Source organism: Moschus berezovskii, chromosome 1 (assembly GCF_049115385.1).
Source record: "Moschus berezovskii isolate FMDL1 chromosome 1, NW_MosBer_1.0, whole genome shotgun sequence".
NCBI lineage: Eukaryota > Metazoa > Chordata > Mammalia > Artiodactyla > Moschidae > Moschus > Moschus berezovskii.
In genome coordinates this window covers 101,083,331-101,105,140 of record NC_142460.1, presented here as the reverse complement: position 1 = coordinate 101,105,140, position 21,810 = coordinate 101,083,331, and the positions used below count along the sequence as shown (strand labels likewise).

General features: G+C 44.4%; 1 protein-coding gene across 6 annotated transcripts in view; it reads left to right on the top strand.

Moving 5' to 3' along the window:
- The window catches only part of LPP (LIM domain containing preferred translocation partner in lipoma), a 772,586-nt gene that overhangs the window by 46,628 nt on the left and 704,148 nt on the right, over positions 1 to 21,810 (top strand). For 5 of the 6 annotated variants that reach the window (XM_055408177.2, XM_055408186.2, XM_055408120.2 and 2 more), the window contains one exon: positions 19,878 to 19,994. The gene's annotated coding sequence lies outside the window, so the exon portion shown is untranslated. Of the gene's footprint in view, positions 1 to 7,891; positions 8,000 to 19,877; positions 19,995 to 21,810 lie in introns of those variants that run through there. The other variant, XM_055408141.2, reaches the window with a different exon arrangement.

Here is a 21,810-nt window from a genome sequence, read left to right as displayed (position 1 = left end):
CAAGGGAGTATGGGAAATGTAGTTTTTAGCTGTCTTTTTCTGTGGCACAGGGAGGCCCTTCAGAGGGGGTAAGAGAACTTGGAGCCAATTGAGAAAGTATATTAACCCCTGACTGTCATTTCAAAATACCCAGTGTTATTATCCCCAAATATTTAATATGTACAGCTAATTCTAATACTATAATATAACCGAGAGTGTTCTACTTAATATTTATTTAAATGAATAGCATTAATATACCTGATATACTTAATATCCCTCAAAACAGGTCATTTGTCCAGTGTCTGAAATGAGTTCTCCTTAGTATTGACAGCAGTGGTTGATTTGTAATTTTCCAGCTCATTTTAATCTCCTCCTGAGAGTCAGGCCCTGGACAGTTGTCTTGTTTACATAATTTGTGCATAAATGTTTATTAAACACTTACTGTGAGCCTGGTGCTGTGCTAGATTTGGCACTGTGAGCAGAGATAAGTCACAGATTCTCCCATTGGGAGCCCTCCCTGGAAAGAGAATTTGTCAAGTGCATAGTGAGAACAGTACGAGGAAGGCCATGATCCATGTCCTAGATAGCAGGCTGAGCAGCCAGAGGAGAGAGACTTCTGGCTGGACTGAGAAGCAAGGGAGGTTTCATGCAGGCTGACGGGGGCAGTACATCACGTTAGGGGCATTGTGAACGTGGTGCAGTGTTTTTTGTTCTGTCCATGCTGGAGGCCAGACCACCGTTGTCCTTTAGTGACCAGGGCCAGAGGTGTTAGGTAATACATGAGATACTGTGGAAAAGACTGCCTTTCTTCAAAGATTGATCTCGTTCCAGCTGAGAAACCAGTAGGCCTTGAAGGATGTGTAGGTTATCTGTATTTGATATTGGCATGGAAAAGGGTAGCAGGTGAAGCATAGGCAACAGAAGCTAAGAATTCAGTCAGAATAAGGCAAAGAATATGTGCTGAGTGGCATCGGGAGGGAGTTTATGGTGGAAAGAGAAGATTGAGTCCGAGTTATTGAGAAACTTGAGGTATTAGATAAGGCACTTGGATTTATTCTTTGGCCATTGAGAAACCATCGAAGCTATTGGTGCAGGGTTCTCAAGAGCAGAAACCTAGCTTCATCTTATTGCTGTGGATTAAAGAGATACCAGTGATGCTTTTGAATGAATACATGTACCATACAAGTTGTGCACAGGAGTTGGACTAGTTGCTCCTTGAATTTTGCCAGATCTAGGATCCTGTGGTCCTGATAGAGCCTGGCAGTCAGCATTTGAACTTTAGGGAAACACACAGCGATGGTGGCGTGCTACCCAGAAGTCTGGATGTGGATCCAGACGCGAGTGCTGTGGTCAGGCAGCAGTTGTAGTTGCCCGTGCTAAAGAGAGAAGCTAGAGTCTTCAGAATCTTGAAGGAAAGAGGGATTCTTCCATTGCCCTCCCTCGTGAAGCCCACAGGCCATGTAAGATGCATACTGTGCCGTCTGCATTAATGCTTGTGCATCTTGAGCTTATTAAAAATTGCCAATCAAGACAGCAATCTACTGACAAGGTTCACACACTGTGACCGTGAATGCGGTTGTTTTCGGGAGCAGCCTGCTGTCTGTGTGGTGAAGCTACCACACGGCGCTCCCTGAGCCGTCCTGTAGAGTCCTGGTGGCTTATTGACACTTGGGTCAGTCCCTCTTCCTTCTTGTGGGATGGGCGTGGGAGTTTGGGAGGGAAAGCTTGGGATGGAACTGGCCAAAGACATAAGATGTTACCCTTGTTAATTCCCCTCTAAGGCTGCATTTCTGAAATCTGATGAAGGGGAGAGAGAAAGGGGTGTGCAGATATGTGGGGTGACCTCAGAGCCCTCATTTTGTGGCTCCAAGAAGGAAAGCGATGTGCCCAGGGCCATGCAGTGAGCTGGCTGGGAGGTCGGCACTTTTTATAGCAGGGTTTCAATTGCACTCAGCTCCTGCGGCAGAGTGTAGTGTGTATGGACTCTGGTGCTAACCTGTGCTTGGCTATCAGCTTAGCTACTGACTATATTCTGGACTCTCAGTTTCCTCATTTATAAAATGGGTGTCATGGTCATATCTTACATTAAGTGTTTAAAAAGTGCAGCATGTGAAAAGCTTTGTTGACTGCAAAGAAATACAGAAATATTTCTGTGATGTGAATGTTATGGACCCGTAATTGGTGGACCATCTTTAAGAGAAAGGATGGGGCACTGAAGCCACTGCTGACTACACCCTGATCACAGAACACTCCCGGGGCTCCTCTTCCCCATGTTACGGTCAAGAGAGCTTGCACTTAGATTTGCAGGCACAGGTCTAGGGGGAAGCGTGGCTAAATCTTAGAGTTGGGAGGAACTGGGGACATACTCTTGCCTGGTATCCTCCGTGGCAGTATCATGGGAGATGTGATTGGAAAGCTGGATTGGGGGCCCATGCAGGAGGCCCTGAGTGCTGGCCTGAGGGAAATTGGACGTTATTTTTTGTGCAGTTCAGAGCACTGGCGAAGGGTCACCTGGGAAAGTCGTGATGAAATTGGGGATTTACTTGGCAGCACCTTCAGGATGTTCAGGGAACCTGGGGCAAAACTCAGGTGAGAGATAGGGAATTTTGTAGTTGGAGCAGGGACCTCAAGGTGGGATGATTCCCAAGTTTGGGGGGGGCATTCTAAGTTATTTTTTTCAGTGGCTCAGCTTTTTACTTTAGGTTATAACAAAAATGATAATAGTTGTATAAATTTAGAGCTGTAAACCTGTCAAGAGTTTTCACACGCATTAACTCCCTGGTTCTATAAAGGATCATGAGGAGGTAGAAGGTGGGATTGTTCTCATCCTTATTTTACAAATAAGGAAATTGAGGCTCAGAGAGTAGGTAGGATTTCTCAGGTCACCCAGCTGGTCGGTGTGGAAGCCAGGTGCTAGGATGCCAAGTCTGATACTTTGTCCTGTGCCAATGATCTGGGTCAGTGGTTTCCCAAACTCACCTTTTCCAACCTGGATATCTTGGTTGACATCCTTGGAGGCCTGCGATGGCCGTGAGTTTCAGAGTTCCCAGAGACAAGATGTACTTTTTTCAAAGATGAGGTGGAGGGAATTTGGGACAAGAAATATGTTCCTCCCTTTAGCCCTTTGTTGTCATCATATTGTTTGTGTAGGTTGAAATGTTCATGAGAGCAAGAAAGGAAAGAGATGGACTTCTGCCACTTGTTGAGCATCTTTTTTTGCCCTGGATGCAGTGCTACTTTTTTTTTTTTTTAATCTGTGGACATAGATATAGTTATAAATGTAGTGATCATAACATAGTATTTATTCTTGTACTCTGCTAAGCCACTTATGTGTTAGTTAATTCTCATAAAAACCTTATTAGGTGGGTAAAAATATTATTTCCTATTTTATAGACGAGAAAACCGAGGCTTAGCAAAATTTAAATACCTTGCTTCTGAGAGCACAGATCCTAAATAGATTATCTTCGAGGTTTTCTAATATGAGCTCTTTCTTCCCTGCTATACCAGGTATTGCCTGTCTCACTGGTAAAAATGTAGAGCTGCTTATCAAGGAGGTACATCTCTGACCTCCCCCTTTTCCTGTCCTACCCGCTTGTAGTAGCTGGCCCAGATATCTGTCCCTCCCATCAAGGGGGACCATACTGAAGTCTCTTGTCCTGTATTATGGTTAGCCTTTCTCTTCCATGCTTGTGAGCTCCTTGAACTTGTCTGCATCTCAGAGTCCCTTGCTGTAGCATCCCTGAAGATGCAGGCATGTGCTTATGGTAAGAATCACACATCTATGCAACAAATTAACTGAGTGCCTTCCTCCAACATTAATCACAAAGAAGCAGATGATAAAATGCAAATCCAGAAAACAATTATTGAGCTGTGTGTTCATCAGCCTGGGGAATGGATTTCTGGGGACGATCTGGCCCCTCCATAAATGAAGTGCATGACTTGGATCTTTGCAGGAATGGAATAGAATCCTGATGACTTTGGGAAAGCCCTGAAGGTAGCCAGACCTCTACCTGTCCTCTCAGAGCCTCTTGCATGCCCTCTGGCCCCCAGTGACCTGCAGAGGGACCTTTGGAATGGAAATGGGCTTCTCTGCAGCCTGGACTGCCGGCAGGGGGCTGCGGGGCTGAGCCTCTGTGAACTGGGCCGGAGGTTTAATGGACTGGAGATTTCTTTCGGAATCTGCAAGTTGAAATATCCTGTGCTCTTGATTAATTCATGCTTGGGAGCTTCCTTAGTGCTGTCTGGTAAATAGCTCTGTACCATACGTTTATTTCCCCATGGTCTTGTTGAGGAGAGACTGGAGCCTGTGTTTCTAACAACTTTTCCAAGGAAAACATCGCAGGTCACGTTTTCGGAACTGAGGCTCCAAATGGGGGTCAGAATGGGGGTTGGGATCTTCCTAGTGCCCATCTCTATCACCTCCTTTTGGCCCGACGTTTGCTTGTAGCCAAAAGGGGCGAGTTTGTCTTGAGCTGTCCTGTAGATGTTTGTGATGCGGTGGTTGAAAATCTGACAGTTGCTGCTGAGTTTCAACTGCATGAGTGAGTAGTGTATAGACAGAACTCTGAAAGGACATCGAATCATTTCCCTTCAATTCCCAGAGCCTTACTGTGTCTTTGTCTTGAGAATGACCTCATTGCTTTTTTGTGTTTAAGGTGGAATGCACAGTCATTGACAAGTAATCACAATAATCCTCTACACTTTGGTAATGCGTATGCATTTTCCAGAGGGTTTTGCTCACATTGTCTCATTTGATCCTTATTACTGCGCTGAGTGGTAGACAGAGGGGCTATTTTCATCTTTTCAGCCGTAGAAACTGAGGTTTAGAAAAGTTAAGCAGTTGGCCAGAAGTCGTACATTTTGTATGTAGAAGAATTTCGAACTGGAATTATAAATAGTCTAATTCAAATCAGCATCCTTTTCACTACTTGCTGTTGGTGTGACCTTTGGAATATACTTACTTCTTACTTAGCCTCACTTTTTGTATCACTACAATGGGAATAATCCTCCAGGGATAGTTGTCAGTAATGATGAAATGAGACTGTCTGGAAAGGCACTTACTAAACAGTAAAGCAAGTGATAATGTGAGGCATCATTATCACAGGTACCTTGAATTCAGAGTGCCACGTCAGAACAATGCAGAAAAGAGCATTTCCCCCCTATTTTGTAAGGACACTGAGGTCTTCAATGGTGTTGGCGGATGTCAGGGATCACGAGCTCCCAGCCCTGTGATCAGCACATTGGCCCTGGTGCCCTGCCTGCAGGCCGCCTTGTTATCCTGAGAGCGCTGGTGTTGGCAAGGTCCTCTTTTCTTACAGAGCTTGCTCTCAGTGTTCCTTGGAACAGTCCTGTATCCTGGAGACAGTTTTAGGTCGGCCAGACTGGAGAGCAGGAGCTGGAGCTGGGGACAGGATCTGCATTCCTGAGCTTCGTCCACAAAGGGTGGAAATGTGGTGTGGCTGATGGCATTGAGGTGGATGAGGAACTGACCTCAAAGTCTGTTTTTTCTCTTTTCTCATGCAGAATGGGCTGCTTCGCATTAATACTTATTGGAAAAACCCAGAAAAGATGTCTCTCAAGTTGGCAACAAATGCATTAGGAGTTAGTGGTGTAATATGGTCAGGAGACAGCCCGGGGGATTGAAGAATGAGATCTTGGATAGCTTTGTTTCTAAGTTCATATTCAATTACAAAAATTCCAAGCCTCTGAGACAGACATAGACACAGGTTGTTTGTATGTTTCTAAGAGGCAGAATAAGGAGCCAGAGTTTGAAGACCCGGGAACCATGTTTATTTCCATATAAAGAAGAACTTTCTGCTGGAAAGATGGAATTTACAGCTGCAGAAGATACTGATCTCCACCTCACAGGAGACCTCAGGGATGCCTTGGGAGGGGTCAATAAATAGGAGAGACACTGGGCTCAGTGGCCTTCATGGTCTTTTCTTTACCTAAGATCCCAGAGCCAGTGGTTCTCAGGGGTCAAGAGGAAGAAAGACACATCTACATTAAAGAATGAAGGCTTGCTTTGTGAATATGGAAGCCTATCTCCAAATGCTACTAGAAGAATGGAGGGTAGCTACAGACCTTTCATTCTGGTTTTCATGCCTATCCTGGTGGCTGCCTCCTTGGTCCCTGGTTTCCAGAGTTCTCAGGCCATTCTTGGACAGCTATTAATATTTTCCATGGGATATCTCTTTCCTCTGCTGAAATGTTCCTGTTGGGATATTGGCAGGAACTCTGAGCTCCTGAAAAGATGACAGTGTTTCTGCAGAACCACCAAGTCTAATGGTTGGTTTAGAATCAGTTACAAGTGAGGGACATCTCCTTACCCTCTTCAGGCCTGCTTCTGGGCCCTCCGGGGAGTACTGCAGTGGCAGGAGTTCCATGCTAAGTTCTGGTTCTGACATGTGGCAGGTTTTCCGATCCTGTTGCCTTACCTCGTTTACTTATCACTTATATTTGTGTTCATTCATTAAATATGCAATAAATAAGAAATATTTGCCACTTTTTCAGGTACTTGGGCATGCTTGCAAAAATAGAAAGCAAGTAATCAAAATAAACGTCAGGATTATTTCGATAGGCTAGTAGAAGCTGCTTTTAGATCTAATATAGTTGGACAATTTTGGGTTGTCTATTCAGTTTGTAGGTGAGAGAACATACAGTGCAGGAGAATGGATTTGTGCAAAGTGGGAATGAGTGACTGATCTGGTGTGGGGCTTGGGTCCTCTCGTTCCCTGGCCAGTTTTGTTTATTGCTTGACGGTTGCCTAGATATGAGTACAAGCAGCCTCATACTGAAGGCCTAAAAGCCAGTAAGTGAGTGATGATTCTGAACAATGGCTCATCTGACTTACAGAAAGTCTTTACAGCCAACAGTAGGACAAGATCATGCTAAGGAGTAGAACACGCTGCGATTCATGGCGTCACAAAGAGTTGGACACGACTGAGCGACTGAACTGAACTGAACTGGAGGAGTAGAACCCCTGGGAAGCCAAGACATGGATTCCTTCTCTGAGCAGACCCCAACTTCCCCATACTGCCATTTCCCCAGCATCTGATCTCTCTTCCTTTTCTCCTAATTCAGTCTGGAGTCATTTCAGATCAGATTCATCCCTAATTGACTTCATGGGCCCAATTTAGTCACCAGATACTTTTCCGGACCTTGGATTGGAATTACTCTTACAAACCAAGGGAATTACTGTTACAAATTAAATTGGGCATGTCACCCTTCTGTCCTCCCCTGGTGTTCTTCTGGAAGTCTAGTTTTTTTCCTGTGTCTTCTTGCCTGGTGTCTTTGTTCTATGAAGAACTCATGCAAAACTAAGTTCCCAGGAGGACTCTCAGCCCAAAGGAATCAGGAATTGGGGTGTAAGGGTTGTTTGGGGACTCACCTGCCATCAAAAGAGCTGCAAGCTGGGTTTTTGATGATCTCTTCAGATGCACCCCCCCAAACAATTCCCCCTCACACAAATTAATAAATTAACTTCATAAATGTACTTGTATTCTAGGTGGCCCCATTCCTGAGATGAACTTAAAGCCTTTCAACCCAGCCACTTCCCTGTCCTGGCAGGAGAGCCTTTTTCCTGTAACAGGAGAGCCTATGGAACATCTAAGACTACTTCTTTGGGGGTTAATCATTCACTCCCAGTAAGGAATTCTGTCTTTAGTGGGGCATGTTCTTCAAGTGCCAGAGGCGAGAAGGGTGATTTTTCTGACATCCTCCAGGCTGCTTCTCCATATATGGAAATGTTTACCCACCACACTGATCTATTGGAAGGGAAGGAGGTGACTCAGGGTTTAGGAGAAGCAGGATTTGAATTCTTGTTTCCAGAAACAAAGTCGCCCCCCTCCCCCCCACCCCTCCCCCTCCATTCCTTTGCCCCTTGTTCTGGGAGCCAAGGAGAGAGAGTTTCAGTGCCTTCCACTCAGGCCTGGGGACCACCTCCTTGCAGTGGGACTCAGGGTGTGTGAGAGAGAGTGAGTGCCGGTGGAGGGCCGGCTGCCTGTGGGGCCTGAGGCGCGTGAGTACATCAGTACTGCCAGAGCCAGTGGCATCTCTGCCCGCAGACCCGGGGCTCAGAGTCCGAGGGCTGGCTGGCTTGGGCGGTGATGGGATGTGGCTGGGAGCGTGGCTGCTTTCATTTGGGGTGTGGAAGGGTGCTTCCCCAGGGGAATACTTCTCACAGTGGGATCTAGAGATGCACTCTGACTGAGGAGAAATTCTATTCATATATTAAAAATTAGACAGCTGTACCTTCTACCTGAGGACTAGGTTAAGCTGGGGAGAAGGATAGTTTGGGAGTGCTGTTGTTGTCCGACAGCTGGGACTAGACCAACGGGCCAGAGGGGATGTTTGTGAACCTTTGGGGAGGGCTCATTTTATCTTGAAAAAGCAGAGTAATGGTTGGACTTAAGAGTATGCAAAAGGTTGTTCTAGAGCACTGGCGTGACATCCAGTCTGCAGTAGATGCCTGGTATGCGGGACACTGTGTCAATGTGATGGACTGTCAGAGCTGGAAGGAGTCTTAGGCACGATTTTATTGATCCATTTCATTTTACAGGGTGATGGTGGGCAGGGGAGGCCCAGGAGCTCACCTGGCTCACAAGTACATGGCTGGTTAGGGAGATTAGAATACAGATCTTTTCATTCTCAGTTCTTTCTTCTTCAACTGCACTGAAGCTGCCCCTTAGGCAGAGGCAGAGAAGATGCCCGTTTTGCAGATGAGGAAATTAGCACTCAAGATGCCAGAGCAGTCCACACTTACTGATTTCATTTGTGAGAAACTGACAACTGGAGCCAAGTTCTCCCAGGTCAGATCTCTTTTAATCATGTTACACAGACTTAGAGGCCTGTCCTAGTTGGTTTTAAAAAGTTCACTTCTTTTTCCTTCTTTGATTTCTACTTACGTTTCTCTGCTTTCAGTTATGTGAATATTGTTTGAATGTGAGCTGCTTCCTTTGATCTGCTTTGTTGCCTGCATCCCTTTCTTTCCTGAAAGAGGATGATAGCTTGTCCAGGAGGAGGAACTGAATAGCAAACACCTTTATCTCAATTTCTTCTGTGGCACTGAAATTCTGCACAGGCCTTGAAAGAAACTGATCAGGGCTTTCCATTTTAGCCTCTACCAGTATTCTTGAAGCTGCAAGAATTCTGGAGTGTAATTCCCCACCACAAGTGAGTGCTGACTGTCAATAGATTTTAGACACACACACACATCCACACAAACTTCTTAAGCTCTCTTTGATGTGACAGCAGCATTTGACAGAGACCAAGAGGGTACCACCCTGTTACAGTCCCCCAGATCCTACACAGCCATAAAGAGTAACTCTTTGCAGTCAGATTAGTTTCTGATCAGCTTGGGGGCCCTCCTCTAATGCAGGAAAGATGTTCGAGATATGTTTGGAGAAGCACTTTGATGTCGGTGGCATTAGGTGGCAGGTCATAATAGAGAGGAGAAAGCGCTCTGAGACCTGAGTCTGTGCAGTCAGTGAGAAAGGGAGGGGAAGCAGTTCTCTAAGCTTCTCTGAAGCACTGGGGAGGCGGGGACTGACCTGGGGCCCCCAGGAACATGCAGGCACCCTGTTTCCTCCTTCCCACTTGTGCATGAGCCTGGTCTGTAGGCTCTGTTCACCAGGTGGGAGGAAGCTACCTTGAAGCCTGATGGCTTGGGGTGTTTTCCCTTTGTGATGTTGTCGATGGGCACTGAGAGGTTAGGGTTGATAGTACCGTGGGAATCTATTCCTGCAAGCAGGGAGAACTGATGTGCACTGACTGCTCTCTGGGTGCCGAGCACAGGCTGAGCCCTGGACCTACACTGATTCTCCACTATAGCTGCCTATGAGTAGGTAATAGTTTTTGGTATGTATTTATTTTTTAAAAAAATTATCTCATTGAAGTATAATTGTTTTACAATGTTGTGTTAATTTCTACTGTACAGCCAAGTGATTGAGTTGGTACTAATTTTTTAATTGCTTTTGATTTTGGTAGAATACACATAACTGTTTTTACTGTCTTGACCATTTTTAAGTGTACAGCTCAGTAGTGTTCAGTACAGTCATATGTTGCTCAATCAGTCTCCAGAATGCTTTTTATCTTGCAGGCTGAAACTTTGTATCCATTAAACATTTACTTTTCATTCTCTCCTCCCCCAGCTCCTGACAACCATCCTTCTTTGTCTCCATGGATTTGACTTCTCTAGGTATCTTTGCAGAAGTGGAATCGTACAGTGTTTGTCCTTTTGTGACTGGCTTATTTCACACAACATAATATCTTCAGGATTCATTCATATTGTAGCATGTGTCATAATGTCCTTCCTTTCTTTGGCTGAATAGTAATAAGTTGTATATATACAGCACAGTTCATTTATCCATGTAGGTGTTATTTCTTACATCAGTTTTATTGTGGAAGAGCCTGAGACTTTGAGGGTTTAATAAGTAAGTTGCCTAGCATCACTCAGTCAGTAGTGGAGCTGGGATTTGAACCAGGTCATGTGGCTTCTGAGTGCATGTGACCAGGAGGAAGCAGTTAGTAGAATTCAGATGGCAAGAGTATGAAAAACCAGGGTGAATTTCTCTTCTGGATGGCAATACCTTCTCACACAGTGCTGTGACATTTCAGTAACCAAGTATTCCCAGGGACTGTATGTACACGGATATTTTCCTCTGGTTTATATGGGCCTCTGGGTAACTCAGAGCCACATGCAAAGCCTACCTCTAGCAAATGGTATGAGACGTATGGCCCTTATCTTTTGTAACCCTTGTCCTTATCTTTCACTTTATTTTTCCATCTCCCTTCCCAGTTTTCTTACTTAAACAAAAAATCATGAGCTATGTACATCTTTTGTCAGGTAGTTTAGATTCTTTCTGGAACCAGGCAGAATATATAAATGAGTGACATGTTATCAGATATTTTTGTTATTTTCATGGAAAGACACTAAAGGTGGGATCTTCTCACCTGACTCTGCTGCTGATTCAGTGTCTAGCTTGGGCAAAGATGCATACATCTTTCTGAATCTCAGTTTTCCTTCCTGGAAGATGGGGCTGCAGTTGGTGACAGCAAAGGTTTCTTCTGCTCAAGGCACTCCACATGGTTTATCTCCTTTTGTTCTCCCATTACTCCTACAAGGCAGGTGCTGTTGTGCCCTTTTTTTTACTTGAGAAAAATAAGGGCTAGAGAAGTGGGAAAGTTCACCTAAACTCCTGTATCCGAAGTGCAAGCATCAGTGATCCAGGATGTTAGCCACAGTACTGGACTGTTGCCTTTAAGCAGCCTTTAAGGTTTCTGTCATCTGTGGCATGCATTCATCTAATTCATCAAATTGTATTAAATCTTTATAGGGATCCCACTTATGTGCCTCATACTGTTCTGGGCATGGATCCAGTACTGGGTTTGAATGAAGAAAAAGACACAAAACAAAGATCGCTTGGAACTTACATTCTAGAGAGATACATGGGGGCGGCAGATGATAGATGAACATGTAAACAGCAGAGAATGATAAGTAACGCTGAGGAAGGTTCACGGAGGATGCCCTGCCTGTGAGGGAGTGGAGGAGGGGATCATGTTTAAGTTGAGCTCTCAATGCCGGGGAGCCAGCCACGGGCAAGTCAGCGGGGAGAACATTATAGGCAGAGGGCAGGGTCAATACAAGGTCCATGGAGTGGGAATGAGTTTGCATTTGAGGAACAAAGGAGCCCAGTGTGCCAGGAGGGTGGCCTGCAGTGGGGGAAGCATGGGATGAGGGCGAGGCAGGGGCTGGGATGTGTCAGTCAGCTCGAGAAGGGGCTTGGACCTGAGTCGAGTGCTGGAAGGCATCGGAGTTAAACATTTACCAGCATCACTCTAGCTGCCGTGGGGGAGTGCACTGCCAGGAGTAGAAGCAAGCAGCAGCCCAGGGTCACAGTGATTAGGGCGGTCAGAGTGGAACCAGAGAGAAGCGAGCGGATTTGCTTAGGACATGCTTCCGAGGGATCGTCTCCAGGATGTCAAGACCAGTCTCCTCCAGAGAAATGTGAGGTTCATGTGGCAGGAATCTGAGAGACCCCCATGGAGGCACAGTAGGGGTTCACAGCCTGGCAGCTGGTTTGGACTAGGAGGTTCTGAGTACCCTCTGCTTTGGTGTCTAGCCTGGAGCTTCTGGCCAAGGACTGGAGGGCAGTCGCTTCCTGCCTCTGACTTCCAGGCTGAGGGCCGCGGGAGCTCCACGGCACAGCAAACTCCACAGTGAGCCCGGCAGAACATGCTGCTTCCTTTGCTCTCTCTGGGTATTTGTATAAAGCATTCTTTCCCACCAAGAATAGGGAACATCCAGAGTGATGTTGACTTTATGGGCCATATTTAACATAGTGTTTTCCTTTGATGTGTGCTCTGTTCTTGCAGAGACTACTGCCTCCTATAAACTCTGTGGTGAGGCGTCTTCAGCTGCCCTGTCAGATGGATTTAGAAGGCTTAGTGACAGCCCGGAAGACCTGGCGCTTCAAAGCCTTACTTTGCCTTGGGGGCTCTCCTCCATGGGCACCCCCAGCCCTTTTCTTTTATTTACATTTGAATTCACACTTGCTGGCCCTTGCCTCTTCCCTGTAATTCCTTTTCATGGGCTGGGCTTTCCTGTAAATACTCCAGCTTTCAATGGAGAGGCTGGTCTCAGAGGAGTTGGGTGAGGTAGTCAGTGTCAGGTAGAGGCTGAGTCACACAGGGAATCCATGAGGCCAAAATGACCTGTGCGTGTCTCACGGCGATCTCATACTGTACTCTGCCTAAGCCTGGAGATGCTCCGAGATCATAGACGAAATCATCTGAAATCCATTCCTAAAGCTTCTCAAACTCCTCTTCAAATAGCTTGCAGTCTATAGTTATCAGCGCTTTTTAATTGTTTTTTTTTGTAAACTTTTTTTAACATCTCTTAAAAACAATGTTTTGTTTTTGCTCACTTCAATTTCTTTGAGAATTTCTCTCATATTACCCATTCATTTAGTCACCAAACATTTATTGAGTTCTTACTGTATGCCAGGCATTGTGCTAGGTGCTGGGGATGGATTCAGAGATAATTTGGAGGCGTTTGGGAGTGGATAATTACAGCACAGCGAGATAAGTGCTATAATAGAGGGAAATATAAAGAGCTAGAAATAGCATATGAATAACATCTCTGAACAAACTGCCTTCTTTTTTCCTTTTGGATTATTCCCTTATGTATATTGCCCAAAGTGGGATTACTGGGTCATTTAAAAGATGAAAACAATTTGGCACAAAAAGATGTAATGACTTGCCTGGGGAATACAGCTCAATTTTCTATGGGGGGAAAATTGTTGACAAGTCCAGATTTAGATACTTCACCAGGAGAATTGGGCAGTTTTTGTACTATTCCTGTCAATGTGGTGGTTTTCAGGGGAGCACCTCTTCTCAACATGTCACCTCACATGTAGAAACACGTGTCCTTATATTTAATCTCCCAGACCCCTTGTTGATGCTCACTACCTATGTATTAATAAGTATGGTCATTTCCATTTTATGAATGAGAGCATGCCATTGTTAAAAGGAAGTGACTTGCTCAGGATTCCACAGTTATTATTGGAGAATCGAAACATCAGGTGTAAGATTTTTTGATTCTGTATCTTCTGTCCTGTTTTCCATGCTCTTTTTACCAACTGAGGCTGGGGCTGGGGTTACTTTGTTCCAGTGAGGGCCTGAAATTCATTTAGTGTTTGTAGAAGCTCTTCTCTAAAAGGTCAGAATCCATGAGATAGGTATCGAAGTCCTAACCTCCAGAGGGTCTGGTGTCCTTCTATACATTGACCTGAAAGGACCTGAAGGCCCATTATTCCTGACGCTGGCTCAGGTCTTGAAAGGTTAATGCATGGCCTTAGCACTGAAGCACAGAATCCCGAGGAAAGCTGAGACCACACAACAGTCCTGCTTTGAAACATTTATTGCTTTTCTTGTATACTCAGCTGTATGTTTCCCAACTTTAAATTCACTTATTTTGTTATTCATAACATTTTCCTAGTATTTTTGGCATTTAAGTGGAAACTTCTACCCCAGGTACCCATAATCAGACAACAGTACCTGTTCAGTGTGAACACCCATGATTCTCCCAGTCACTCATTTCGTCACCTTCTGCCATAACTCATGCTGTTCCTTTTGCTTGAGATGACCTCTCCCATCTTCATCCCTAGGACTCCTGCTCCTCCTATAAACTTCTGCGCACATACCACCTTCTGAGTGGATACTTCACCTTCTGAGTGAAGTAACCTCTGATCACTGCCCACTTCCCGCTATCCACACTCCCCCAGAATTGGTCTTTTTGTTCTCTGTTTTGCTGACTCAAAACACAGTGGACTCTGAGGCAATAGAGTATAACCATGTGATGCTTATAAGCATGGGATCTGGATTTGAATCTTGCTATGATGCTTCCTAGCTCTGTGATCTGTTAGGCCAGTTAAGCTGATAAGTTTCCTCATCTGTCAAGTCTGTATAAGTAGTCACGGCAACCCTCAGTGTTGTTTGGAGGACTTATATTGTTATCTGCGCTTCTGCTATGGCACCCACCATCATGTAGTCTTTCTAGACTGGGAGCTGTTGAAGGTCAGGAAGGGAATTATGCCTTGCCTGTGCCTTTGCCATATGGGACCTGCCGCAAAGTCCCCTTTAAGGGAAAGAATTCCATGCAACATCACAACAGTGTCAGTTCAGGCTCATATATAGGCCCTGGTAATGTGGTTCCAGGACTGTCCAGGATCTCTGTGGTGTGGTGCTTCGAGCACACACAGTGCGTGCTGGATAGACTTCTGGCTCCTGCTTCTTGAGTGACGGGAAAGAGGCTTGAGCTTGCTTTTAGCCTGTGTTCTTCTGATTCATCAAATTGGATAGCTTTGTCATTTCCCTGAAGGCAGAGTGGAAATCCTGTTTGGAGCATGAGATTTTGTTTCTTTTCTGGGTCTTCCATGGGTGAGCATTATGGACTAGAGGAAAGGGTCGATGGACGTGTGGGTTTGGGGCAACACTCAGGGCCACCCGCTCCTCTGACATCTCTGAATGGGGCCACAGAGAAGCGGTCCCGCCCCAGGAAGTTTTCCTTCAGACCCTCCTAGTTGTGCTATGTCTGCAAGCTGACCATGGAGGGGATTCGGTTCCAATAGCTCTACCATTTCACTTTCTCTTGTGACATTTTTCAAAATGCAATAGCCATGAGCATCAAGAGCCTGACACACAAGGTCTTCCATGTTCTGGCCACAGCATTCCTTTCCAGCCTCATGTCCCACCACTTCTCTCCGTGTTTTCTGCCACTGGCCTCACAAGATTAGTCACTTTCCCTGAGAACGCCCTGAGTTCCTCTCCTCAAGGCCTTCGCAGATCGTGTTCCCTGGGCTGATTTCCCACCTCCTCATACGTGGAAATGCTCTTGGGTGTTCAGGCTCAGTTTAGAAGTCATCATCAGCAGGGCTCTCTTCCTGACCTTGCAAAGGACACCGCATGTACTGGTACTTTGCACACTCTTCCTACCGTCTAGTCGTGGGGGAGTGTGTCCTCTGTAACCCCTTTGAGAGCTCAAGGCAGGTCCAGCTCAGCACCTGCCTCTGCAGGGCCCATCCACAGTGCCTCGAGGGCAGGAGGTGCTCGTGGATGTCTGCTTTGTGTACCTCTGAGTGCAGGGCGTCTGACATCGTGGCACTTCAGGGTTGTGCCGGGAATGGGGGTGGGGGTGTGTGTTCAGAAGCTCATACTAGGATTACCTGCGATTTGTTTCATCATGAGCCCAGACATTTGAATTCTGTTTTTGAGTCACTCTGGTATCTGCTCACTCTTAACCTTTCTCTGGCCTGCTTCCCACATAGCTGGCAGATGTCTTCTTAGCGCTCTGAACTTAGGGCTCTGAACTTTTTATTTCATGTAAGAACATAGCAGCAAGATCATATGGCAACTCTGTTTTTGGTTTTCTGAGGAACCTCCATACTGTTTTCCATAGCGGCTTTCCAATTTACATTTGCACTAAAATGTAGGAGGGTTCCCTTTTCTCCATATGATCCAGAAATCATGTTTGCACAAAAGTATAATTTTGTGGGCGTGTGTTTGGACAAAAATATAACTCGAAAAGTTACATGCACCCCTGTGTTCATAGAGGCACTATTTGTGATAGCCATGACGTAGTAACAATCTAAATGTCCATGAACAGTCGAGTGAACAAAGAAGATGATTATATATTACAATAGAATACTACTCAGCCATGAAAAGGAATGAAATAATGCCATTTGCAGCAACGTGGATGGACCTAAAGATTATTATTCTAAGTGAAGTAAATCAGAAAGAGAAAGACAGATATTTTAGGATATCACTTGCAAGTGGAATCTAAAATATGACACAGATGAATTTATCTACAAAACAGAAACAGACTCAGAGATGTAGACAACAGACTTGTGGTTGCCAAGAGGAAGGGAAGGTGGAGGAGGGATGGATTGGAAATTTGGAATTAGCAGATGCAAACTATTGTATAGAGAATGGATAGGCAAGAAACTTCTACTGCATAGCATAGGGGACTATATTTAATATCCTGTGATAAACCATACGGAAAAGAATATGAAAAAGAACACCCACACACATATATATGTAGGTATATATCTAAATCACTTTGCTGTACAGCAGAAAGTAACACAACATTGTAAATCAACTCTACTTCAATTAAAAAAAAATAATAACAGTGAGGTGACATTCAAGAAAGATCTACTTGCTTTTAAGGTCAACATTTTTCAGTTTAAAAGTTCAGACTTTGTGTTTTATCCCAAAGCTCCTTAAAATGTGAACATAGCAGATTATTTTTCCCAGGTATATTTTTGCCTCTAGCAGAATAGCTGTCCATAGTATAGTTTTAACTGCACAATAATAAAACCCAGGTCGTGGAGCTTGACTTTGAAGACTTGGGGTCAAATTCCAGCTTTATCACTTACTAGCCCCCAAATCTTGGACAGTTGCCTGACTTCTTGACCCTTAGTTTCCTCAGTGGACAATAGGAAATCTTTCTTATAGGGCTGATGGACAGTTTAAATGAGGTCTTGGGCATTAAACTGAGGTTTTTACTACTGCCTGGCTCATCAATGAATTTGAAGGCCATCTTAGATAACTGTTCCAAAGAGTTTGCTTTTGGTGGAAAACGTTTGGATATTTATGTTTTCAGGTATGTGTTTTATTTTGTTTTATTTTTGGATGACAAAATAAATGAATTTATAGTCAGGGGACACACAGCATCTAACAGACTTAAGAAGCATACATGGCTTATAAGACTCAGTTGTAGTTCTAGTAAATTAGAACCACAGAGTCATAGGCTTTGAGAAGTTGTAGATAGACTCTGGAAGATGAGGATGAGCATTAAGGCGCACTGTGTGCAGATTCTGTGCTTTGCATGCTGGCTATGGAATCCCAAGAAATGGTTGCATACACCTTGATGGGTAGGTATATTAGACCCATTTTGCAGCAGGAAAGCTTGAGCTCAGGGAGGTTGAATACTTTACACATGTCCAATATCAAAGCCTTGAAGTTCACCCTGTCCTTGTGATGGTCTCTAAAATCCTTTCCATTTACAGATGTGACAAGATCTGCCTTTATCCTCTCATTCCACAAGTTCTGGGCCAGATAAAGCAGTGGAATTTTGCAGTCTTGGTGTTGCATAACTTATTTAGTGAATGTGGAAGAGGGTCTTGACTTTTCCCCAGGAATCTGCTCACTTGAAGCTCCTTTGAGTCATTCATCAGGCTTTATACTTCTCTTTCTCCCTTTTGGGAAGATACTTGCCATGGGCCAGCTCCACTTTTGAGGTCAGTAGTATATTTGAAGATGACTTCATATTTTCTTTAAGAAAAAAATTACAGGTGGAAATTAAATTTGTTGAGCATTTCCCATCATCTCCTCCAACATATGGTGGTGGAAAGTGACAGCCTTGGGCTGGGAAGTAGGGAGTTCTCACCTGGAATCTGTCACTGACCAGTGAGAAAACTTGGGCCAAGCCTTCCTTTCTTTTGGGGCTTCAGTGTCTTCATCTGTAAACAGTGAGGACACCATCAGGTGATTCTTAAGATTTTGAAACTCTGCATGTCTTGTGGTGTCAAAACCATCAATTTCTGCTGAGCTGCGTAATCCTGCAGCTGTTTTCTCTGATACTTTTCAATCTTTAGGTTTAATCTATTCCACAATGTATAATTTTTTAAAGGGATGCTTTTATAGACACTTCTGAAATATAAAATCGGGGGGTAAATGGATGTTAAAAAATAGAAAACAACCAATTAAATAGTGTATAGTATGTAATTCTCCTTGGAAACTTAGGAAGAAATTGAGGAGCACTTTAACAACTGGTAATTTAAATTGCATTTGAACTCTGCTAATGGTTTGTTTGCAGGAGAACTTCAATCATTTCACAGCGGTTCTTCTGCGAAACTGCTTGTTCTCTTTATGGAAAGGAAGAAAAAAATTATTGAAAGAGAAATTGACTATGGCAAAGGGGGGCCATATTCATTTGTGCTTGGAGAGAAGGTAGCCAGTGCCTGAGACATTGCCCCAGGGCCATGGTGGAGAGATTTACCTTTCAGCAAACTGAAAATCTGGGGAAGTCAGCTGCCCTTTGCTGCTGTTGTAGAAACTGTTCTGATTGATATCTCCCTCTGCAAGGAGAGGAAACCCCAGAGGTTTCCTGGGGCTTGGAGTTGGGATCTTTTTGTTTTTATGAGATTGCACTGTCCAGAGGGCCAGTGTTGGCCTCCTCGTGCTCCATCTCTCAGTCGCTTTGACAATTTGAGTTCCTATGAAGAGCACTAGTTCTCAGGAAATCCGTTGCTTTGCTGGACTTACCTTGATGATACTTCCTTTTCTCAACTTAGCTTTAGTTTTGCTATCGGGCTGTATGCAAGAGCTTTGAACAGGTGTTCTGAGGTCTGGGTGTGTAAGTCCTGGTTATCCTTCAAAGCTGGTTGTGTGGCCAAGGGCAGGTCTCTCTGGCCAGCAAATGTCAGTCATTTCTTCTGTTAAAGTGGCCATAACTCAGTCCAGGGGAGCAGGCCCCAAAATGGAGCCTTGGGCTGCCTACCTCTCACTATGCTTTGGGTGGCCACCTCCTCCCTCTGGTCCCCAGTTTCTCCTTCTGTCAGTTGGAAGGGTTGAAGTGGGTGATTTTTAAGGTCCCTCTCAACTTTGAGCTTGTATACAGGTATTTGAAGATTGAATGAGATCATATTCAGAAAATGATTGTGTCAATAACGTTTAAAATGACAACAGTGAAAATGGGAGTAGTCATTTTTCTGGTATGTGGATTTCCCTTGAATCTACATTTTATAACAATCTGCTACCCTATAACACTTGTCTGTTGGAATATATATTGCAGGATTCTTGACAAAATAGTACTAGTTCTTAAAGTGAAAATAAAGTGATGAGGACTTAGCAGGAAGCGTCAAGATTGTCCAGCCCTCTGCTGCCCATTGACTGTCATTTTTTAGGCAATGAAACTAAGGTTCACAGCGGCCACTGGATCCCATAGTTAGAAACTCATATTTTTTTTCTTTTTTTGTTTACTGTAGTTCAGATTTTGCTGTTAATTTTTTTTGCCTAAAATGTATCTATTTGATCTATCTCTTTCACTTTTGATGTTATGATGAAACTATTCCCCCACTTCTCCCCAAAGCTGAGGTATGAACATTGGGGTACCAGCATTCTCTTTCTTCATCATTCTTAGACATATTAGTGAAGCAGAAGTGCCAGGACCTGACTGGTGGCTTAGGAGGTACAGAGATAAACCACTAAATTTGTGTGTTTCAAGCCTGGTGTCATTTCCAGTATGGTTTACCCAGCAAGCTCACAAGCTTGGGGACGTTCTACAGCTAGTAAGATCCTAGAGATTCATAATTAACCTCCTTGTCCCATTTCTACAGGTGAGATCATTGCAGAAACAGAACGGAGGACGGAATCCAGTCACCTGCTTCCAGTTCAGTGCTTTTGCCGTTGTTCTACAGGGCATTTGTCGGAGGGAAGATATTTTTCCTCAACTGGTGAGTTCTGTGCAAAAAAAAGAACTTTTTCCTTTTATAGTCAATATGCATATTTTAATGAATTTAAAAAATCAGTTTCCATTTAAATCATGGGCACTGGTAACTAGGATGGAAGAACTAAGAAGAACAAAAATATTCTTCCTTTTTTTCTTGAGTTGATTTTATTGATGATGGACAATGAATGGCAAGATATAATAATGCTAATAAAATGGACGGCAAAGCTAAGGCAGGACTCAGCCTTTGGAAGGTGGCAGGAAGAGAAATTGGAAGAAAATTTGGAGTAATTACGATTTTGGGTTGCCAATAACTGCACTGCTTCCTTCTTTCTCCTTTGGTGTGGAGGGGAGCATTCTTGAAATTGATCTACGAGAAAGAGTCAGTGAACAGTGTTATGGGTGTTTGTGAGGAAAGGAAGTAGTAGTTTTAAGTTGCTGTGTAGGGTGCTTCTTCTGTGATCTTGTAGTTTCACATCAACCCTTTGTGGTGGGAAAAGCTAAATTTCCTTAGACAAGGGTGTGTACCTGTCCTAAAGGGCCTGTAGCATCTCCACGGGGATCTGAGTTTTAATTCTGTTGCATACACTCAGGAAGGGGAATGGTGAGCAGGTAAGGTAAACTTTCGCTTGTGTTTTGGAATTCCTCTGTGTTTATAGCAGGTAGAACATATTCTAGAAAAGAATCAATGATGTGGGAGATCCTGAGCTACAGAAGAATCCGAGGAAAACAGCTGAGGGATTGTGGGCAAGACTTCTATTTAGAATTCTAAATCTGTACTCTCATTCCCAGGGCCAATCCCTAAACACCTTACCTCTGGCTTTTACTGAATAAATAGTATGTCTTGCCATGTTTACGGCTTTGTTTTTCAAAAGGGAGAGGATCCTGTTGTGATCCTTAAAACCTAACTTCATTTAAAAGTGAGGCTGAGTTTATAGTTATGTTTTGTCACTCTTTCTTTTCTTAATCAATGTATCTTAAAAGAACACCCGGCTGGCTTTCTTTGCACCTATGGATCTACATAAGATGAAAGGCTGGAAACCACTGCTTGGACTCTTCAACATTCGTTTCAGTCTGTAACATTTCAAACATGGTCTGGAATGTTTCTCGCCAAGCAGACACTTTGAGCATCAGATGTAAATCTTTGTTCTCTGCTCCAGCGCCTGAGTTTTTCCAGTGCTTCAAATTCAGTTGTGATGAATATGAAGCCTTGTACTTGGGTTCAAACAAAAGTTCTAGTGTGTCGTGGCAGAACGGGAGAGAGTGTGTTACCAGGAGCGAGTTGGAAGAAACTCAGAAGGGTCTGTTGTCCATAAGCTAATTATGAGCCAACAGTGGTTTTTGTCCTTCAGAACACTGATGCAGCCTCAGACGGCGGTACCGAGAGGACAGTGTGGGCGGCTGCCTCTGTCGGAAGCCGGCAAGTCCCGAGGTCGGGTGTGCCCCCAAGCTCAGTGTGAGAGGCCCTGGGCTCTGTTTCTCCGACATGCTCCTTGCTCTGCCATCTTGTGCGTGTGTGCCAGCTTCATTCACAGGATGTTTCCCCTCATGGATGTGAACTGGCTGCCCGCTGTCACCTGGGAACTCATGACAGCTAAATGGTGGGGAAGAGGTGGTCGCTCAAGAGCATGTCTGGGTGCTGTTAGGATGCAGAGAGAGGACTAACGTTTGTAGGTGACCACGGACCTTATTTTACCCTCCTGTCAGAACTCTCCTGGGCTGGTGGACTTTAGTCCTTGTCTCCTCCTCTGCAAGGGACACTAGCCAACTGGTCTCTTCACACTATGGTGCTGAGAGGACCGGAAATGATGTCCCAGTCTTAC